A 20,303-nucleotide genomic window follows, 5' to 3' on the forward strand; every position below is an offset into this window, starting at 1 on the left:
GCGTGATTTTCCTCTTCTGTATCAGACCTCACTTCACTCAGCTCTAACCTCCTCTCTCTTACCCGTTTCTAATCTGTTCCAGTCTTTTTGATCTCTCTGTCTCCTCACGTGGAAATCTATTCCAGCCCCTATCATTTTTAGCATCTGTCCCTGGAGTCAGTCTCTTCAGCATCATTTGCTCTGAGACAGGCTGAAATGAAAGTTTGCATGACCAGGATATGCCGTAGGTTTACCAAGCGGTGCTTAAACCTTCTAAGCTTTACTTTTCTCCCAACGATATGTCCTGACAGTGTCTTTGCTTTTTAGCCACCCCGTGCCTGGGCCCATTGTCACCTCTGGGATAATTTTCCTTTGTGGTTACAGCTTATCTCGAAGGAACCTGTTTTACAGGCAGTGAAGCCACACAGCCTTGCTGCCGGCACACACTCCACACTCACCCTCCTTTCCCCAGTGCTCCAGCTGGGGACATGGTCAGGCTGCTGGCGCATGAGATCACATCCAGCACGGCTACTCCCTGGAAGCCAAAGTGTTGCTTAGTAACCCACTCATGGAAGTACCAGAAGCATTTTTCAATCTGTCACGTTGGCAAAAAACACTGGCTTCTTGATTTAGAGGCATTCTGCTGTGCGTAGCGGGGCTGTGCTCCATTACCTTGCATCCAGCACTATCTGCAAGTGAGGAAATGAACCTCCCATTTAATGGAAGGGCTGGGGGGGGGACGAGGCACAGAAAATATTTGCCCAGGATTGCATGTGAAGCCTTTAGCTGGTTGTCCTGGCATCTAGTCCTCATCTTAACTCCTTTCCTGTGGGAGATATTCCCTCCTTATGAAAGTGCACTCCAGGGTCCTATAGCAATTGGCCAAACAGGACCCTGCAGCACCTTCATCTATTATGAGACATTACTGCAATAAAACATGGTGTGTCATACAGAAACTGGATGAGGTATTGCAATATTTATGTTGTAAGCCTCAGTGTCATGGACAATTGCTACAGAATAATGTATGTCTTTTTTTAATGCAGTGGAGTCACAGCAGCTTCACAAGAGCACGCAGAACACAGACCATCTGGGATTACATGGTTTCCTCAGTTATTTTCAAATTATTCTGTTACAGAGAGTTAAATGAAAAACATCCTTTCATTTAAAAATAGGCTGTAAAGGCTTTTAGGTTATTTCCCTTCCCCTTTTAAGAATAATTCAATTCGGGAGTGAAATATCCAAGAACTGTGTTATGACTTCAGAGGCTTGCTCCTTTATCTGGCACTGGTTTATCCTTAAAAATGGCTTCAAAAAGTAACTTGAGGGCTTTTATTTGAGGTACCTTATTGATTTTGCTATCAAATCTCCTCAGTTTGGAAGTGAAAAGGTATTTTAAACAATGTCTAGCTTTGAGATCTGAGGTCCAGCTGGACTCCTCCCATCCTACTTCTTGTCATTAGAGAGAGTAGAGCCATAGTCTGTGTCCAGCCACAGTATCGCCCATTTCCGTGGCTTGCCCCTTGTTGTCAGATTGTGTCCTGGAAGCCCTCTGTAAAAAAATGAAGGGGTCATGGAAGGTCCAGAGTGGTCTGAAGACAAGCGTTCCCAAGAGGCTGTTTTGGTCTTCAGAGAGTCTCTTACCCGGGACGATGCTCAACGCTGCAGTGATGAAATCAGCAAAGTTTCTTGTGCAAAGCCCTTTCAGTGCAAGGTCAGTGACACATACAACAGTTGTGGGCTAAAGCTTAACTCAGCATAAAGATGAAAAAACTTCCCACAACATGAGAAGCTCCTGACTTGATTTCTGAAGACTTTCTGAGGAAGTGAGTACATTCCTGTGGTCCTTCTCAGTTTAATAGATACATTTGGGTATGGGATAATGAGCCTTTCAATTTTATTGCACATAGTTGCATTTTTATTGCGCATAGTTTAAGAAATAGAGGAAGTGATCAAAAAACGTTCCTGATGTGTGTGGCCAGTGTAAGAGCAATTGACGACCCGCTGTGGGTCCAAGTGCAGAAGTGTCTACAGCACACATATTCAGAATGAACTGGCTTCTCTAGGGGGCAGGGAGCATTTTTGGCACGGGAGCCAAAGACTGTGAAGGCCTGATCTACATTTTAATTCTTAGAACTGGCTGTGCCAGCTCAGAACTGATGGAAATCTTGCCCATGTGATGCTTTGCTCTGTGGAAAGAGGCTTCAGAGAAGCACTAAGTGTACAATGCATCGTTTGTTTTAAAAGTAGCAGGGTATCTATTTCCTGTCTTCTAATACATTGACCTTGAATTTTGTTCGTAATGAAATAGTCTTGTCTTACCAGTTAGCCATTGAAGCAAAAGAACTGTTGTTATAAAGAGAGTGGGCTAGGGAAGAGCAGGTGGACCGGGTAACTTCTAGGCAATGCTGAGAAAGCACATCCACTCCCTGCATTCACAGGGGAAGAGAACCTCTTTCTTCGCACGTTCTGCACATTCTGCACAATAAAATTATTTGAGCTGAGAGAGATTTTAGAGCAACTGAGTTAGCTACAAAGCAGAGGATATTCTACTAGCGTTAATTCTTGTTGTTTAGTTTTGGAGGTTTCTGTCTGCTCATATAATCACAGCTGCCTTTTCAATATTGGGGATGCTCTAGGTTCTCTCTGTCTCACCTAACTGGGATCTGCCTGCCATTATGGAAACAACAAAATGTGTGTTGGAAACTGCCCCACTTCCTGGCTGTACATACCCCTACCTATACATGATATATGTGTATGTTGAGTGACTGCATCATAGGGGCTTTTGTAATGCAATAACTGTGGTGTCAAGCTAATATGGTTGGAGAAAACTAGGAATACTTAAAATGAATAGAAAATCGAAGTCACCGAAAAGATGATACAGCTGAAGAAGTTTTCTTACTCTGAGCCACCACCATGTTTTCTACAATATGCCAACTTCTGTATCCCCTAAATAGCCTTTTATCCTCTTTACAGCAGAAGAGGACTTTTGTGTCTTTACTCTGAGCTGGAGCCATTGGTGTTCAGTCTTTTCATGATGTGCTGATGAATTGAAAAGCTAACCTTGTCATGGGTTTGCCAACTTCCGTAGCTTCCCACCAAAATAATCTAATGCCAGTCAGTGAACAGCCTGGAGGAGTTTTGGGTGCTGCTGACTGAAGTGTGCCATTGAAATGTTGGTCTTCAGGGCAATAGTGATAAGGAGGTTTTGTACTGATGCTTGTGAGAAAAAACCCAGCAGTCTCAGATGAAACCAATTGTCCTGTTAGTCACCCAGTGAACACAGAGGCGAGCCAGAACAATTGAGTGAGGGAAAAAATAATGACTCCTGCCTCAAGAATACCCCAGATATCACTCTCACTTCAGAGGAAAAACCCTTCTGTGACCAATCCTAGGGTGGCAAGTAGGTGGGCTCACAGGGCTGGAGAGACAGTGTAGCATGTTTGTCACCATGTCTTCGATTATGTAAATGTACCAGAATAGGAGAAAAATGCTCCTCATTTCTTTCAAATTCCTTTTCAGCTGTGTACACTACCTCCAGGTTGCCTGTTGCTACCCCCTGTGAGGCCTCATTGGAGTTTACACTATGCTGCTTGGTTTTCGTTTACTTTTGGTGGCCACAGACCAAGGTTACAGGTTTGGGAATCAGTACATAATTGTAAGGACAGCTTCTTGTGTTACTTTTTTTCCCTTTCCCTCCTTTGTAAAGTGTGAATCTTTCTTTTGAACTCTGAAGTGACTGTATCGTTACAATGTGTGTATGTAGAGTTTTGTTTTGACATGGCTTGTGTGGAGGACCTTTGCTCTTCTTATCTCACACTCAGTTTTATTAAGTGCTTGATAGCTTTGCCAGCCTTTGCGGGGGGGGGAGAGGTGATAGGGTGGGTTCTTACACTTCAAAACTTGGCATTTTCTGAGGGAAATTTGCCCAGCTTCACCTAGAGCGGTATGAGAATCCAGGGTGCTCTCGACTGTTCTTCAGTCATCCTGATCTGATTTGTTCCAGGAGAAAGAGATCAGTCTTGAAACCCTCAGAAAAATACGTTGCTTAATGCTATAAGCCAGCACTGACCAAGAAGGCCCATCCGTTTGTCATGCATGGAAACTTGCATGATGTTTCACCCCCGTCTGAAGGTGTCTATCTGAGCACAGAGCGAATCACACCCTTTGCTCATGACAACTGACATATTGCTCCGTGGCCACTAATGGAGCTACCGCAGCTTGCACCAGCCAAGGATCAGCCCTTCTGTGTTTTGGTGGTTAGGAAACCCGTGAGTGAAATCCTACAGGGGTTTGAGAGAAGAGAGCACCGTGTGTTGGAAACCTCTCAACTTCGCAGGATTTCTTTGGTATTCATACACATTTGCAAGAATGTATTCCAAGCATCTTGTACTGTTATTAGTAACTTGTACTGTAGTTTGTTAGCAGTGTTGACTACCTACGTAGCTAATATTCTGTTGCAACTTAGAAAAAGTGTAAACGATTGCAGAAAACAGGAGTTTAGAACTTGTATGTACTTTTTTTTTTATATTAAAGCACTTCAATTAAAAATACAAGGAAAAATGCTCCTGTAGCCTTTGTTGTACATCCAAACAGATGTGTGGAAAGAGAGGGGAGTGCTTTCTTCCTGCAATCTCCTTTGTTTGCTTTGGTACTAACAAAAAGAGATGGTCGGACTCTGGGGAAGGACTCTGGATATTAAAGTTTATTTGGCAAATGGAAGATGTCAGCAACCTAGTCCAGTATATATTATAAACTAATGGAGTCCCTGCGACCAAAGCTGAAGCATCTGAGGGATCGCCGAGCCATTACTAAGTGGTGATTCACACACATGTGAGTAGCTACAAAAGGGGTGGTAACTGGGGAGGAGTTAATGAATGAGTCCACTGTGTAATATGTTATCTTTCCTTTATTTTTATCACAAAGTACCTCAGAGGTCACTGGGAGTCTGTTGATGTAAAAGTGGAGCAAAAGCATCCACAGTCCAGGGTTATTTTAGCAGTACTGGGAAGTTGTGGGTTTGGGTACCAGAGGAGGGGTATTGGAAAACAGCAGCACACACAGGCAACAAATGGTCCTCACCACACATCCCAGAAATTGTTTTTCTCCCCTCACCCCCCGAAATGTGCATATCCAAATACTTTCATGGATCACATCACTGTGGGATCGGCGTGCGTAAACAGACATCTCTAAAGCGGCTTGTGATTTGGTGATCTCAGCCCAGCTCTTAGTAGCCAGATGCCCATAATATGAAAACAACCATCAAAACTGTCTCTTTTGCTGGCACTGTTTAATCAAAGGGACAATGGGAGAGAATGGCAGTCTTATTTCTACAAAGAGCCCTTCAATGTCAAATTTGCCATACAGTAGAGTAGTATTCACCTCTGTGGCACAGACCACAGCCACTCCAGAGAGGAACAAAAGCTCTCAGACAGCACGCAATTAATCCAGCATCTATTAAACCAAGCACGGGTAATTTTGAAGGCACGTAACAGATTTCTGCTTTAAATTATTCTAAGCACTATTTTTTTAACTCTACACGGTACGCACAGCTCAAAGTACAAAACAGAAGGCCGTGTTTCTGGCAGCTGTTATCTTCCCGGTAGCTGTTTTACATCCCCAGCATCTCATAATCTGGAGACAAAAATCAAGTAAAGCACAGCAGAGGAACAACATTAAAATGCTGCTGGCTTTCCTGCTGCCCACAGACATGATCAGGTGCCCAATGCAGGAGCAAACAATTAGTTCCATGACCAAGGGAACTAATGAAATCTGGTTTCCTATGGATTTATGACAATACATTGCCTTGGTGCCAGAGACTTGAGGAGTTAGTCTTCCTGCTAATATCTTGAATCCAGATGAGGATTTTATCAGCTAGAGTCTCTGGAATGGCTTAATGAACTTTGAAGTGGTGATACATTTAGAAAAAAAGATATATTGCACGCTACATACAGTGAGAGATGAAATTTAGTGGTGGGAATTTACAAGATAATTTAAAAACACAGATCAAAACAAATATAGCTTGTCTGCTAAGTCCTAAAAATGGGACTGCTGCTGGTTTTATTTCTGTAATGTCTGTCTACACCAGTGCAACTCTATTGAATAATAGTGTGATTGCCAATGGGGTGGTTCCAATAAAAGACACAGAGTAGTTGCAGCAGTAGAGTATAAAAGTGTAAATAAACAATATGTTTTCACAGAGGAGGAAAATTACCCAGAGATCTAAGCTGGACATGTATTTTTTAATCTATTTACAAGTGATTTGGAAAAGAAGATGAAAAGTGAGGTGAGAAGTTGACTGAGAATGAAAAACTGTTCTCGGCAGTCAAAACAAGAGTTGACTGTGAAGAGTTGCAGAAGTTTTTCATGATAATGAGGGACTGGGTTGTAAAATGACAGATGAAATCTACTGTCGATAAATGCACAGTAATGCTTCTGGGGAAAAAAACCCACCCTAATTATACATGCATAATGAGGGGCTCTAAATCAGCCATCACTGCACAGGAAAATGATCTCAGCGTTGTTGCTAATTCTGAGAAAATGACAGGTCAAGGCTGAGCAGGTGTCAAAAAAGCAAGTAAAATGTTAGGAATTACTAGGAGGGTGAAAAAAAGGAGAAAACAGAAAACATCATTATGTCCCTGCATAAATCTGTGGCATGGTCCTGTGCTGGGTCGTGTTTGCAGCTTCTGCATGCCCCCACCCTCCCATCTCCACAGGCCAGCACACATCCACAAAGCCTGTAGGAGAGCCAGAAGAGGGACAGGGGACAGCCAGACAGCATTGGCACTACGGGGCATCTTCCATGTGAGGAGAGAAGAAATGCGCTGGGACTCGTTGGCTGTCAAGAGAGATGGCAAATGAGAGACAGGTTTGCAGGTTTGCCAGGAACCAGCCGCTGCAGCGAATGACGTCCCCCCAGCCCCAGACGTCCCGAAGCATCTGGCTTCCTGCAGCTGAGTGGACACGGCCCAGCTGGGGGGTGCACGCTCGATACACACCTGGCTTCTCATATTTTTGGCCCCCAAGCTTCCTTTAGAGGTCATTGTTAGGGAAGGTAATTTCCCCTGCCAGACCTGTACTTTGGTTCTCGCATCTTATATTAGCAGAGTTTATTTCTGTTCCTGGATATGTTTTCCTACCACTTAAGTATGTGCCCATACTGGGGGAGGAAAATCTATTTGACACTTTAACCGTAGTCCTTCTCGAGCAAGTTATGCTGTGCCTGCTCTTTTCATTCAGTACAGTTGATAAAAGGTTATCAAACAGCTTGTGGTTGAAGCTTTCAGCATTTTTCTGGCACAAAACCTGTATGAAACAATAAGTCCAAGCTCAGCAAACCACAGCTAAACTGGGGGGGGTGCAAACCTAACACCACATAAGCAGAGGGTGAACCTCCCATCCACTTCTGTGGGACCAGGATTTCATCTCTAAGTGCAGGAGCTTCCTAAGAAGTTACAATGGTGATCACAAAGGCTGAATGTGGCCTTTTGCAACAGTAGAAATTGATTTAATGGCTCTTTATAATGTGCTCCCAAAAGGCCCTAGTGCAACTATCTGTTTTGATACCACAATAGCTCACTGCTGTGCAGCCTCTGCTTTAGTGATTTTTTTACATGCCCACCTTATTCCCAGGAAATAAGAATCCATAGGAATTGAAAGAGCCTCCTCCCCAGGGTTGCCTGTCTGTGCTGAACAGAAGAAAGACCCATCAGTCTCGAGGAGAAGCTACAGAGAGCAAAAGTACCTCCCCAGCAGCCTGACCTTGGCAAGGAGACAGGGGACTCAACATTCGCGACAGGCGGCAGCTCCCTTTAATAAATATTTCACGGCAGAGAACGGCAGACTTGGGGAGAAAATGGAGGGCAGGGTTCAGCCTGTGACGCAAGGTGATGTGACCGGACCTTGTCTAGAGGGGCTGGAGGCCACCTAATTGGCATTCCCGCACCATGCTTACGAAGAGCATTCTGTAGTCCTCTGGGAACGCAAAAATAATTAAAAGGCCCCTCAGCACGCAATGTTGCTAATGGGCTATTGCCTGCCATGTGATGTTTTTTTGCTCAATTAGAGCTGAGCAACACAGACTGCTAAAAATTCACATCTCCCTCCGAGACACACCTGGGTGGACCAAGCCTCCTCTTCTGCTGCACAATGGCCCTTGTCGTGCATTGCCCTGCAGCGTCTGCGATAAGGAGCAGAAGGTAGAGGCGATGGCTAAGCTTCGTGCAGCAGAGTACTCATCGCTATTTACTGTGCTGCAGATTGAGCTCCAGCACTGGGAGCCTGAGTGAGCGAAGCCGGTCAGTTCAGAGCAGTCATCCTAGCATACCCAGGCACCTCCGTGGTGACCTTGAGCTGCAGAATGATTGTGCATATGGTGTGAAGCAAAGGCCCTGGATCTCTTCCAGGAAAGAGCTCGCTCGCACATTGCATGTCTGTGTGGACTTCTGGCTTCTCCCAGCGCAGTGCAAGGCTTAGCCAGTGCCAGCTGCGGCTGCCTGGCAGAATTCCTCCAATAACCCCCCTTTCACTGCACAGATCCTATACGAGATGATGCCGAGAGACCTATCAACACCTTTTGCATTTTCTCAGGAGGGATTTGGCCACCTCAAGGCAATTTCTCTCTGCAGTCTCAAATTTGCCTTCTGTCCAGGCACCTCTTTGATTTACCAGCTCTGCTGTGGAAGCTGCCTTGCCAGGTCTGTGTGCCTAATGCCTTGTCTGATGCTCTCATAAGCCTCGATTCGCTTTGCAAGCTATCAGTGCTTCGTTCGGGCCAAAACAACAATTTGTCTCCAAGGTATGGTTGGTTGAGTATTCATGGGCTAAACTTTAGGTAATTAGCATTGTTAATGTTCTCTGTGTGATATTACAGCTGTGGGCCTCATTAAAATATTCTCCTGGGAGAAGCCAGGCGAAGAGTCAGGTGTCAGCTTTGCTTCACGTGGAAAAGCCTGCCTGTTATTCTGAGAGAATTATTTGTTTAAACACAGGATTTACACATGACGGTGTATTTAATCCCCAGTGCTTCTGACAGTCTGAGGTGGGCTGAGCTGCTGGGCAGCATCTGGCGTGGCTCAGATGGCCAGCCCCTGGCAGCCTCACTTCCAGGAGGATACCTGGCCAGAAGGAGGAACTCAGCAGCGAGGACCTCCATCTCTTCTGCCTAGGAAAGCCTCGGGCTCATGGGCTCCTCCCCAAAACACAGACAGCGGGCAGCAGGCGGGAGCCCGCAGGCTGGTCTGCCCCCGTGCCCACTGTCTCTCCCCATCAGAAGGCCCTGTCAGGTCCTACCGCTGCCTGGCCAGCCCCAGCCCCAGCAGCTGTCCTGAGCAGCGGGAGACTAATGAGCACATTTAAAAGAAACTGGAAAGACAAAAGGCTGCAGAGGGGATCAAGCTGGTCCTGAACTGAGAGAAGTTCAGATGGTGAGAAGTAGAGGTTACATCTCATTCTCTGGGGCAGATTTCCTGTTCTTGCTACCAGGGAGCTTCAGTGGGGAGACAGGAGAAGCCGGCGGTTCTGCCCTCCATGGACTAACCTCCCTCAGCGTGGGTTGCCATACGAGCCACCCTTGCAGCAAGTGCCACACCATCCTTCAGCATCTTCCTGGAGCAGCACCAGCTCCTGCTCCTCGGGGAGGGGATGGCATGGCCCAGGGCCACCTTCCTATGGCACCACCAGGAGCAGTGCTGATCATCCTGCCCTGCCTCCATATTTTATACAAGGAATGGGAGAGTTGAGCATGTTACCACCCTGGGCGGGGGAGTTATGCCCCAGTAAGAGGCCTGGAGGAGTCCATATACCTCAGGTATTGGGCATGACAGAACTGTGCTCTGCAGGCAGCTCTGCATTTGCTCTGTGACCTTCCTGAGTCCTTTTCCCCAGGCCTGCCAGCAGCTGGTCGGGCAATTATTTATGAACGAGAGCTGAGCTTCTTCAGCTGAAGGTGGTAGCTGTGGACAGATGTCAGTGCAACACATGGGCACGTACCAGCTGTTTGCAGGCTTTGCGCACAGGCAGGCAGAGATGCCCATTAACAGAGGCAGAGATGTAGAGCGATGCATGCTGGCTCCAGGCCTGGCCTGCCAGTAACTGCACAGAATTTAAAGCATAAATACTGATGCTGTTGTTATTGTTTTAGGTTTGGGGTTTTTTTTAGGTTTATTTTTATTTTTTTTAAGTTTCACCCAGTATGCCCCCAGTATCGCTTACTGGGGTGCCTTCAGGGGAGCGCGGAGAGCTGTGCTTGTGCCTGGGGAGAACAGCCACCTATGTGGCTAGCTTGAGTGCTCAGTCCCAGGCAAAGCCTTGTGCTTTGAGATGCCACATGTGACTGTCATCTTGCCACCATCTGAAACCAATGGCTTCAGCTTCTAGGTAAGTTTCTCCAGCAACAGATTTTGTTGCTATTTCTCGGGGGGGGTTGTCAGGCTGCTCTGATGGGTAATGACCATGTCTGAAAGTCTCTCCCTTCCTTTCCATTTTAGCTAGTTAAATGTCCTCGCTTCCCACGCATCTTCTTTCTGCTGGTGGGAGTGGTAGGTAGGCGGCTGGAAGAGCAGAGAGATGGAGAGATGCAATGGAGGTATCGGGTTCCTGGTGTGAAGAGAAGCTGAGGACCTGGGTGGGAATGAGGGATGGCGACGGGAAAGTAGGAGGAAGCCTAACAGGATGGAAAGTGGGAGAGGAGACTGCAGGATGGGGATGGGGATGGAAGATTACCTTCAGGGAGAGGATTTGTACAGTGGGATGCTGCTTTGCATCAATTATGCAAATCACCTGTACATGTTGTGTAATATTTTCTTGGTTTTGCTGTTTTGGTAGAGGAAGGCTGGCTGCTCCTCACACTGCCGCTGCAGCCACTAGCAAAGGAAACGATGTCCTTCCCAGAGCTCCGCTGACACCATCGCCTGTCAGCACCCAAACTCAGATGCAAATGAACAGAGCTGCCTTGAGGTCTGCTGAGTTAAAAAAAGAAAACACGCACACAAAAAAACTTAAGGGGGAAGGGGAAATTGGGCTCTGCCTGGTGAAGACTTGTAGTTTAAAATCTTTCCCCAACACCCCAGAGAGTCCAGAGACTCACCCTCTAACACTTCATTTTCAGGTTGCTGTGGCAGGGCAGATCCCCATCTCTCTGGAAGCAAATGTGGTGATGGGGGTGTTAATGACCATCTGTCTGTCTTACCAGTGTTATTTAATAACTTCTGTTGCGTTCCTGCCTGGTTTTAGCCCAGCTTCCAAAGTAAAGACGACTAGTGCCGTCATGAAATAGTCTGCTTCCAGCTAATGCTTTCTAAACTCCTTGGTCATTTCAGCCAAGTATGATAAAACCATGTAGTTGGTAGGGTCTTATAAATTTTATGAAAACACGCGGATGAGCAGGGGAGGGAGAGGGAGTGCAAAACATCTTCTCAGTCCCTTCTGAAGGAAATGACGCAGCATGACATTACACCATATTAAACACTAGGGAATGAGAGAGAAAGATTATGAGTGCCCCAGCTGAATGGAAAATTGCAATTGGATCCTGCATCTTAAAGGCATTGGAGAATCCCATACAAAGCAATAGAAAACAATGCGTCATTTCTTCGCTGCTCACGGAGTGTCATCTCTCATGCTGTGGTTGAAAGATAAAAATGTCTGTTGGAAATTTCAGTGGTCAGCACCAGGCCAAGAGCACAAGAGGGTAAAGGTAATTGCCTTGGTCAGCTTTTCTGGTAAACACCTCAGCTGGTTCATAGTGGAGTACCTCCATTGAGTCTGCTATGCTGTTTTACACCTGCCAAAAATCTGACCCATCAAATTTTGTGCTGAGGGAAGTGTTTAGTTCTTCTTTCACTAATAAAAGTGTAATACATCAGCAAAATTACCTGTTATACCAGGCCCTACCTGCTCTTTTAGGAACATTTCAACAGAGTTAAATCCAGTCAACATCCCTGTTGTTCCGGACCTTCTCAGAGCTGGGAGGAGCCTGGGGCAGAGGAATGACGTGGTGTAAAGCTTAGGAGGATCCAGTTTTTCTCTTGGGCCTGTCCAAATATCCATAGCCCATCCACGCTCAAGCTTTCAGTGTTTCCAGAGGTGGCCTGCATTTCAGCAGTAGGACTTGTGAAAAGCAACACATAGCAGTCTCTGCCTCACGGGTTGGAGGCAAATAGCAGAATTCACTTGCGCCGAAGCCTGTGCCGTACCTAGACCTTCATACACCCGGAGCAGAAGCCGTGGAGAGAAACTCCACGTAAGAATGGGAATCACGTAAGAAAAACAATTTTGTTTCAGGAGAATTCAGAGCAGGTTTTTGTACGGTGGTGGAGGCCAGAACAGTGCGATATCGACTGCTAACATCTTTACTAATAACGCTAACTTTGGAGAATCGCTGGGCACAGGGATTTTATCCAATTTAAATGTAGCTCGCCTGCGTTTCCTTTGCTGTGAACTTGCGCAGATGAAAGGAAGAATAATAACTATCTCGCAGACAAGCAGTTCCACATACTGGAGATTAGCAGAGGCACCGGCGAGGCGCAGGGCTCCTGCCGGGTGCTGACATTCCCGTGGAGCTGAGCAGAGCCTGCATTCAAATTATTCTGAGGGGAGCCGGCTCTTCTGCAGGGGCGGCACAACGAATGCGTCAGGGCCCAGGCACAGGGGTGCTCGTTACGCACAGCTCGCCGAGCGCAGGAGTGGCCGCTCATTATCTGCCCGATGGACTGGTGTGTGCCTCATGCTCTGCTGCACATGTGCGTTTCCATGTGCATCTGTGTATCTGTTTCAGGGCTGACATGTTCATCTGATGATACATATTTAAATAATGTAAATAATTGACATGCAATAAGGAAATGCGCTTTATCAAATGAAGCGAGACCAGGCAAGGCCCAGCATCAATTCATATTCATATGCTGTGCATTTCCTCCCTGTTTAATCTGTGTTTTAAAGGAACCTGTCCCTACTGGGAATTCCACTGCCAGCCCTCACTGGCCTCGTTTTGTGCATAGTATGCCTTCAAAACTAATCCATCCTCAAAGCCAGAGGCTCATGTCAGCTTCATTTGGAGAGTGAGCATTTAATTTCTGCTTGCTCCTGTCCTTTAAAAAAACCCCAACATTTAAGCTAATAAAGGGGAAAGAGCAGGGAGGGAGTAGAGAAACAGCAACCTGGCTCTCCATCCATCCATCATAGCTAAAGCCAGCATTTTATTATGAAGATGGATTTCTCCTTGCCCTCTCTCTACCCTGCACGGACATTAGGACTCTGTGTAAGGCTCCCGATGCCCATTTCTCCTGGGTTTAAATTCAATGCCCTGCACTTCTTTCTCCTGCCTTTAAAAGTTTCTTCACCCCTCTGCTTATTTTGTACTGGCAGCATAAAGTTTTGAATGACCTAACAGGGACTTAAATGTGTAGTGCCTGGTGATCCTGACGACAAGTGCGGGGTGCAAATCTTCCCTAAATCCAGCTTGCCTTTGATCCAGCCGTGTGTGTACCCTTTTCAGTCTCTGTGCCTCCGAACCGTTTGCGGCGTTCCTTCTTTGTTTTGGGGAATGTGTGAGCGGCACTTTTATTAATTGTGTGCCGCAGCCTGCGAACAAATTAGCATGTGTGCACAAAGGTGCTTTCCTGGCCACCCTACCCGTGCAGCTACGCTTAATTGGTGTGAGCGTGGCAAGGGAGAAGCCGTCAGGCAGGCACTGCATTTTGCTTCGCTCTTTCTTCCCCTCTCACTCAGGAATTCAGCTACATTATTTTTGAATCGGAGTCTCCAGGCATCTTGTTTTATTTATGCTGCAACTTTCTTATCGTCCCCGGAAATGCAATTGGAAAGGAAAAATCCATGCAGAGGATCTTTAGGAGAGGGCGAGGGAAGCTGCCAATGGTGATTATGCAGTGAGACAATCAGCATGAAGAGCGGCTAGTGCCTCTGAACAAACAAGTTATTGGTAAAAAATGGCAGCTTTGATCAATTTGTGTTTTCATTTGCCTCTGTGAGAGGCTGTAACCCTTTAACTTCAAGTCCAGCCATTAAACTCAGGCTGCTCTTCCTTGAAAAAGAACTATGTGGAAAAAACTCTCTTTCCCTCCACCTCCCTGTTTCAGGCATTTAGGATTAGTACAGCATCCCTGAGCTTATGCCTGGTGTTTCTTCACCTCCTTCTGAGCCTGGGCTTTTGTCTTTGGCCTGTTCTGCTTTCCTGTGCTTTGTCCTGTTTTCACTCATGTACAGACCATGAAGAACCTGCATGTCTTCAGTGTTTTCAAGACCCAAGCTCTTCAAAACAGTGTGAGGGACTGTTTTTGTGCACTTTGCCTTGGATATTCGCAATGCTGCAATCTGGAGGGAGAGCTTCTGCCCCTGTGCAGGGACTGTCGTCCCCCCCGGCATTTGCCTCCAGGGTTTGTGCCTCCCGTGGGGGCAAGGGGGGAGAAGTCTGCGGCCATACTTCAGCCAGGGCGTCCCTCAACCCGTCCCCAGCTGGAAATCCTGCCACAGCAGGCGGCCCTGGCACCCCACCCCTTGCAGGGGGGCAGCTGGCGATAGCGCAGCACCATCCTTTCCCAGCAGCACTGCTTTTAGGGAGTCAATGGCCCAGCAGCACTTGGTGGTCGGTAGGGCTGCAGTAGAAAGGAGAAATTAGCATGCATGTGCCCATGCCTCTTGGGCCCACAGCATTCAGGTCTCATAACTCTCCCTTTCTCTGTGCTGTCCTGATGCCTCTATTGTTTCTCATCAGCTCTCATTATGTTGATTTAACATCTTCTGCCTTCCCGGGGCAGAAATAGCACTCGTCCTTCCCCTGCATCTTCAAGACAACGCTGTACAGCTGCAGAGAGTCCTTGAGAGTGCATTAGTGGCAGCTCTGACCCACAACCATCTCTTACTTATCTCCTCCAGACAAGAGGTTGAATTCCCCAGTCCTACAGACTGTAATGAAAAGACAAATGGGAGACGAGGGTCGTTACCTGGGTAAACCAGAGCTGTTATGCTCTCCGCAGGGCCACTGATTCAGCTCCCCCTTGTCTCGGTGCTCCCACTCAGGTGTGTTGATGACAATTAGGAGAGTTGGTTTTGGTACTGTCAGAATGGTGCTGGTTGCCTGTTTGGACCATGTGTAAATGAGCAGGACCTCCACAGGGCACAAAATCCCTGGAAGATGCAAGACTTGGCTTCTCCATGCTGCCTGCTTTTCCAGTGCTGCACATGTGCAAGGCAGGGTATACTGCCCAGACACTCAGTGGAGAGAGCAACTGAGGCATGCTATGGTGTGCCTCATGACATGGTGCAAGAACAGCAGGTTTAGTTTGTGTGGAAATGATGCAAACGTGTGACTGTCCCAGGGCCATACACTGTAACAGAGGATTCATTCAACACAAAGCTTTGGCTCACTTGAAATGAAGGACTTGCTGGAAAACACTGTCCCCAAAGTCACTCAAAGATATTGCTGGACTCAACAGTTCAACACCTCCTGTAGAGTTGTTCAAATGATAACAGAAAGCTCATTTGAAACGTGGCCTGAGGCTTGCTTGGAAGCTAGCTCCAGGCTGAGAAGCCTGCTTTGCCCGCCAACACCCTGGCCTAGTGCTGACTGCAGCCTGCCTCCACCTGAGCTGACTTGCTCGTAGGGCAGCCCCAGGCTCCCTGCAAACCCAGGATCCCTGTGAAACATTCATCAGTCCTAGACAGCCTGCAGCTGAGACCGAGCTTAGCTTTGTGTCTTGCATGAACTGAAAAGCCAGATATATTTTCCTTCGTTTCACCGCACCTCCTCTTCTTAGTCTTTGCCTCTCATACGCAATGTCACTGCAGTTTGTTTTCTTCTAGGGACGAGTCAGAGAGGCAGCAGCATCTTGTCCTGCTGTTTCTGAACCCACCAAAGTCTTCAGCAGTTTTTTACAGAGGTGGTCCCAGCTCCTCTGGTCTGCAGTTTTGTGCACCAGCTTCCCCTTCCCTCTCCCACCTCTCCCAGCTGCCGCAGGTGCATTTGCCCAGATGTCTGTCCCCACCATGGCTGAGTGATGCTCTGTGCACTCCAGCTGCTGCGTGAGCTGGGGCTGAGACTTGCTGTTTCATAAATGGGGCTGTGCAGCTGGAGGAGGCTGTTGCATTAAGGCAGGTACTGTGACAGCTATTCAGGGCAGCCTGAGCCAGGAGGGACGATTTTGTGTTGGTAATTGGAAGCTGACGGGAAACCCAGTGTAGGAGCTGGAAGCTGGCTGTTTCTGGGCTTTCCAGAAACAGGCACCACTGGGAATTTTGTGAGTGCAGAAGGTTGGGCAGCCAGGGGCTCTGGCCTCAGACAAGAACCACCCTGGTTCCCTGCCAGAAGCTCTTCCTCATCCTTCCTCTTTGGGTTCCTGCCTGCTCGAGGAGGCAGGCGAGTTGTGATCTTGAGGAACTGGCACAAACACAGAGCCAGGGGAGAAAAAGGGCAAGCAGACAATGACGGGAGGTGTCATGGGAGTAGGTCACAGACAGGAGGAGAGAGAAAAGAGGGAGGAAAACTCAGACTTAGCCTTCTGCTGCGGTTTCGGGGGAAGACAACCTTATCCTCAGCAGTGAAAAGGTTAATTACCTTGACAACCTCCCCCCCTCCTTCCCAAAGTCTATCTCAGAAATAATCAAAGTATTTAATTAATATTGCACTAGTCCAAATAAGTACAATCAGCTTCCAGGAGTATTTACATGTCGGGCTATAATTAGCAGCCTCCGTGGCACCAGCCCATACGAATTGACAGGTAACGGTTTCCATGACATACTACATTTTTCCATATCATTGTTCAGTCATGAGTGACTATGAAATGAGTTAACCAGACTCAGGAGAGATGAGGGATTGAGTGAGCCATGGTGGGGACCAGAAGAGGAGCAAGTGATTTTTCTTGTCAGGAACTTGCTGAGAATCACCAACACATCAGTTAAATTACTACCTCCTCAACTATATTTTTTTTAAAGTATGGTTTTCAGGTGAACTGAGAAGTGGAATTTCAAAATTTCTGTGTTTCCTAGTGATGATAAACTGTTTCTTCCCTGACTGTACTTCTTTCTCCTACGGAGGTGGAGGATAGTGCGTTGTCCAACCTATTGGAAGATGTCTCTTGTTCCAACAGAGGCAGATGGGTGAAGGAGAGATGGCACTTAAAAAGCCCAAAATGTTCTTGAACGCCTTTTCCTCCTAGGCCTTACTGTTAGTTGCTCAGACATGACAGGACACGTGAAGAAGCACAATTAAGCTTCAGACCAGAAATGAACTTCTGCTTGTGGAGGAAAGTTATTTGGTTGTGATCAGAGCCTCAGGAGGTGAAGTACTTGAGCAGTGGCTTCCCTCACTGCATTTGCTGAGATTTTTCAGCTTGTGTCCCATGTATTACAGCTGTGTCCCATATGTTGCAGCTGTGTCCCATGCATTGCAGCCATGTCCCATGCATTCCAGTTAGACAATGGTTGGGCTATGCTAACGCTGCAGCTGAGAAGCAAAGGTAGAAATGAACCCTTACACAACTTACTTAAATACCAGCACTCCCCTTGGCCTGACCCCATAAAATAAGCCTTAATTAACTTAAATAAATAACCTAAAGTAACTTAAATAAATTAACTTCATTAAATTAATGGGGTTACATCGGGCTGGTGACCAGTCACTAGCGGGGTTCCGCAGGGATCCATCTTGGGGCTGGTGCTCTTCAATATCTTCATAAATGACTTGGATGCAGGACTTGGAGGTTTGTTATCAAAATTTGCTGATGACACAAAATTGGGAGGAGCTGTTGACACTCTGGAGGGCAGAGAGGCCCTGCAGAGAGATCTATACAAATTAGAGAGCTGGGCAATCACCAACCATATGAAGTTTAACAAGGGCAAGTGGCAGATTTTGCACCTGGGACAGGGCGACCCTGGATGTACGTACAGACTGGGGAACGAGAGGCTGGAGAGCAGCCCCGTGGAGAGGGATCTGGGGGTTCTGGTCAACAGCAAGTTGAACACAAGCCAACAGCGTGCCCTGGCAGCCAGGAGGGCCAACCGTGTGCTGGGGTGCATCAAGCACTGCACGGGTAGCCGGTCGAGGGAGGGGATTGTCCCACTCTACTCTGCACTGGTGCGGCCTCGTCTTGAGTGCTGTGCGCAGTTCTGGGCCCCACAGTACAAAAAGGATACGAAGCTACTAGAGAGTGTCCAGAGGGGAGCCACGAAGATGGTGAAGGGTTTAGAGGGGAAGCCATATGAGGAGTGGCTGAAGTCACTTGGTCTTTTCAGCCTGGAGAAGAGGAGACTGAGGGGAGACCTCACTGAGGTCTACAGCTTCCTCACAAGAGAAGGAGGAGGGGCAGGCGCTGATCTCTTCTCCCTGACAACCAATGATAGAACCCAAGGGAACGGCAGGAGGATATGCCAGGGGAGGTTTAGGTTGGACATTAGGAAAAGGTTCTTCGCCCAGAGGGTGGCACTGGAACAGGCTCCCCCGGGAGGCAGTCACGGTGCCAAGCCTGACAATATTCAAGAAGCATTTGGACAATGCCCTCAGACATATGATGTGAATTTTGGGGTTGTCCTATGCAAGGACAGGAGTTGGACTTGATGATCATTGTGGGTCCCTTCCAACTCAAGACATTCTATGATTCTATGAAATTATGCAACTATAGTCAAGATCAGCTTCACAACATTGTTTTTTTTCCCTCAGGAAAGACACCACCAGCATTACAGTGAAACTAGCTCAGGATTTTATTTATCTTTTCAATAATCTATTGCTTTTTTCTGGTAATATTTCTGTTGCTGTAGATAATCTATATACATTCAAAGAAGTAACAGCTTTTATGGAAATACGTCGTTATAAGTTGAAAAGCAGTACAGGTCATTAGAATAAATAAAGTTAAAATTTTCAGTGCGCAAGTGAGATAAATGGACATTTTCCTGTGGAAAGGGATTTTTTTTTCTGTCAGAAAATGGTATTTCATCTAAACTGAAATTTTCCACAGAAAGATGACAATACACTTGATAGCAAACTCTTGTGAAAAAAAACCCCAACAAACAACTAAGCAAACAAAACTGACTAAAAAAGCCATTTCAACTTGAAATGTTCAATTCTGATCCTCTTTAATGTCACACTTTAAACAGCTTTCTCTTAATTATGTTAATGTCAAATTGAATTATATAATAAAAAGGTAGAATGAAATAATTTCCTTTTATCTAAGTCCAACACTTGGATCAAAATGAAAGTCATTTTTTTTCCTAACTTAATTCAGAATTACTAGGCATTTTATGTTTCATTGCATTCTGCAGCAGCAGAATGTTTAAACCCCGAAAGTTCCACCCTCAAGTGAAAAAAAAAATTGTTTGCTACATAGTTCTTGGGAGCAATGATAGCACCTAAAAGATTCCTTGTGAAAGCACAAGATCTTTGCCTTGTCCCTGGAGGCACCCAGTTGGCATTTGACAGATTTGTGATGCTGCAGTAAAAGGTACAGGAAATCTGCTGAGGACTGCAAGGTTTGATGCTGGAAAAACATGGAGTACAGAAACAGAGGCTTTTTTATTAATATTATTATTTTACTCAAAAAAGTTATTCATAAATGATCCAAATCGATACATGCATAAATCTGGGAAAAAATATCAATGAGCAAATTCTCACCTTTTCTCTTACAAAAATGTTAGCATCCTTATTTTGTCATTTGTCTATGCATGTTGCATATTTGCAAGAGCAGTTGAGTGGGCAGAGGCTCAGTGAGGTGGGCACCCACACCGAAGAGAGTCCTTCAGTTTCCCTGGGTGCTTGCAGATTTCAAGTTGCCTGGCTGCCATGAGGAGACAGGAACATTAATGCTGACCCTCACCTATGGGCTTTCTTGCAGCTGCAGCTGGACGAAGATGCTAAGAGGGAAAAGTGCCTCCTTAGGCAACAGAAAGCCAGTGAAAAACTAGTGCTGTGACAGGTGAGGAAACATAAATCAGATGCTTTTACAGGGAAGTTTTCCTGCTAAACCTCTTGCCTGGGCCTCCCCTGATGCCTCACGCGTGGCTGCCACTGGTCCCCCGTGCTGGCAGCAGTGGACTGCCCTTCACGCCTCGGAGCGCGCAGGGCTCTATTATGCACTCGCATGTCTCTCTCAAAATTGGCACCATCTGGACCACCACCTGAATGTCATTTTTTCCTGCACAGCTTCTCACATGATTTGCCAGCTTGTGTTTGTGATTTGGAGAGGGGGATGTGAAAGGTGGTGAGATCTAGCACAGTTTTTTTTGCATAAGCAGTGCCACTGACAGAACTTTTCTTTAGGATTTAATTGATCGCTGCACCTCTTCAGAAACGTGTGCCACGTATGCAAAGGAGCTCCCTAAATCTGTGT

General features: G+C 46.6%; 1 protein-coding gene across 2 annotated transcripts in view; it reads left to right on the forward strand.

The window, feature by feature from the left end:
• The window catches only part of DPF3 (double PHD fingers 3), a 200,846-nt gene that overhangs the window by 171,756 nt on the left and 8,787 nt on the right, over positions 1 to 20,303 (forward strand). The window contains exon 14 of one of the 2 annotated variants that reach the window (XM_087746422.1): positions 19,809 to 19,889. The gene's annotated coding sequence lies outside the window, so the exon portion shown is untranslated. Of the gene's footprint in view, positions 1 to 3,498; positions 4,508 to 19,808; positions 19,890 to 20,303 lie in introns of those variants that run through there. The other variant, XM_087746419.1, reaches the window with a different exon arrangement.

This window comes from Nipponia nippon, unplaced genomic scaffold, assembly GCF_047370975.1.
Source record: "Nipponia nippon isolate SJK-2023a ecotype South Korea unplaced genomic scaffold, ASM4737097v1 scaffold_10, whole genome shotgun sequence".
NCBI classification, from domain to species: Eukaryota; Metazoa; Chordata; class Aves; order Pelecaniformes; family Threskiornithidae; genus Nipponia; species Nipponia nippon.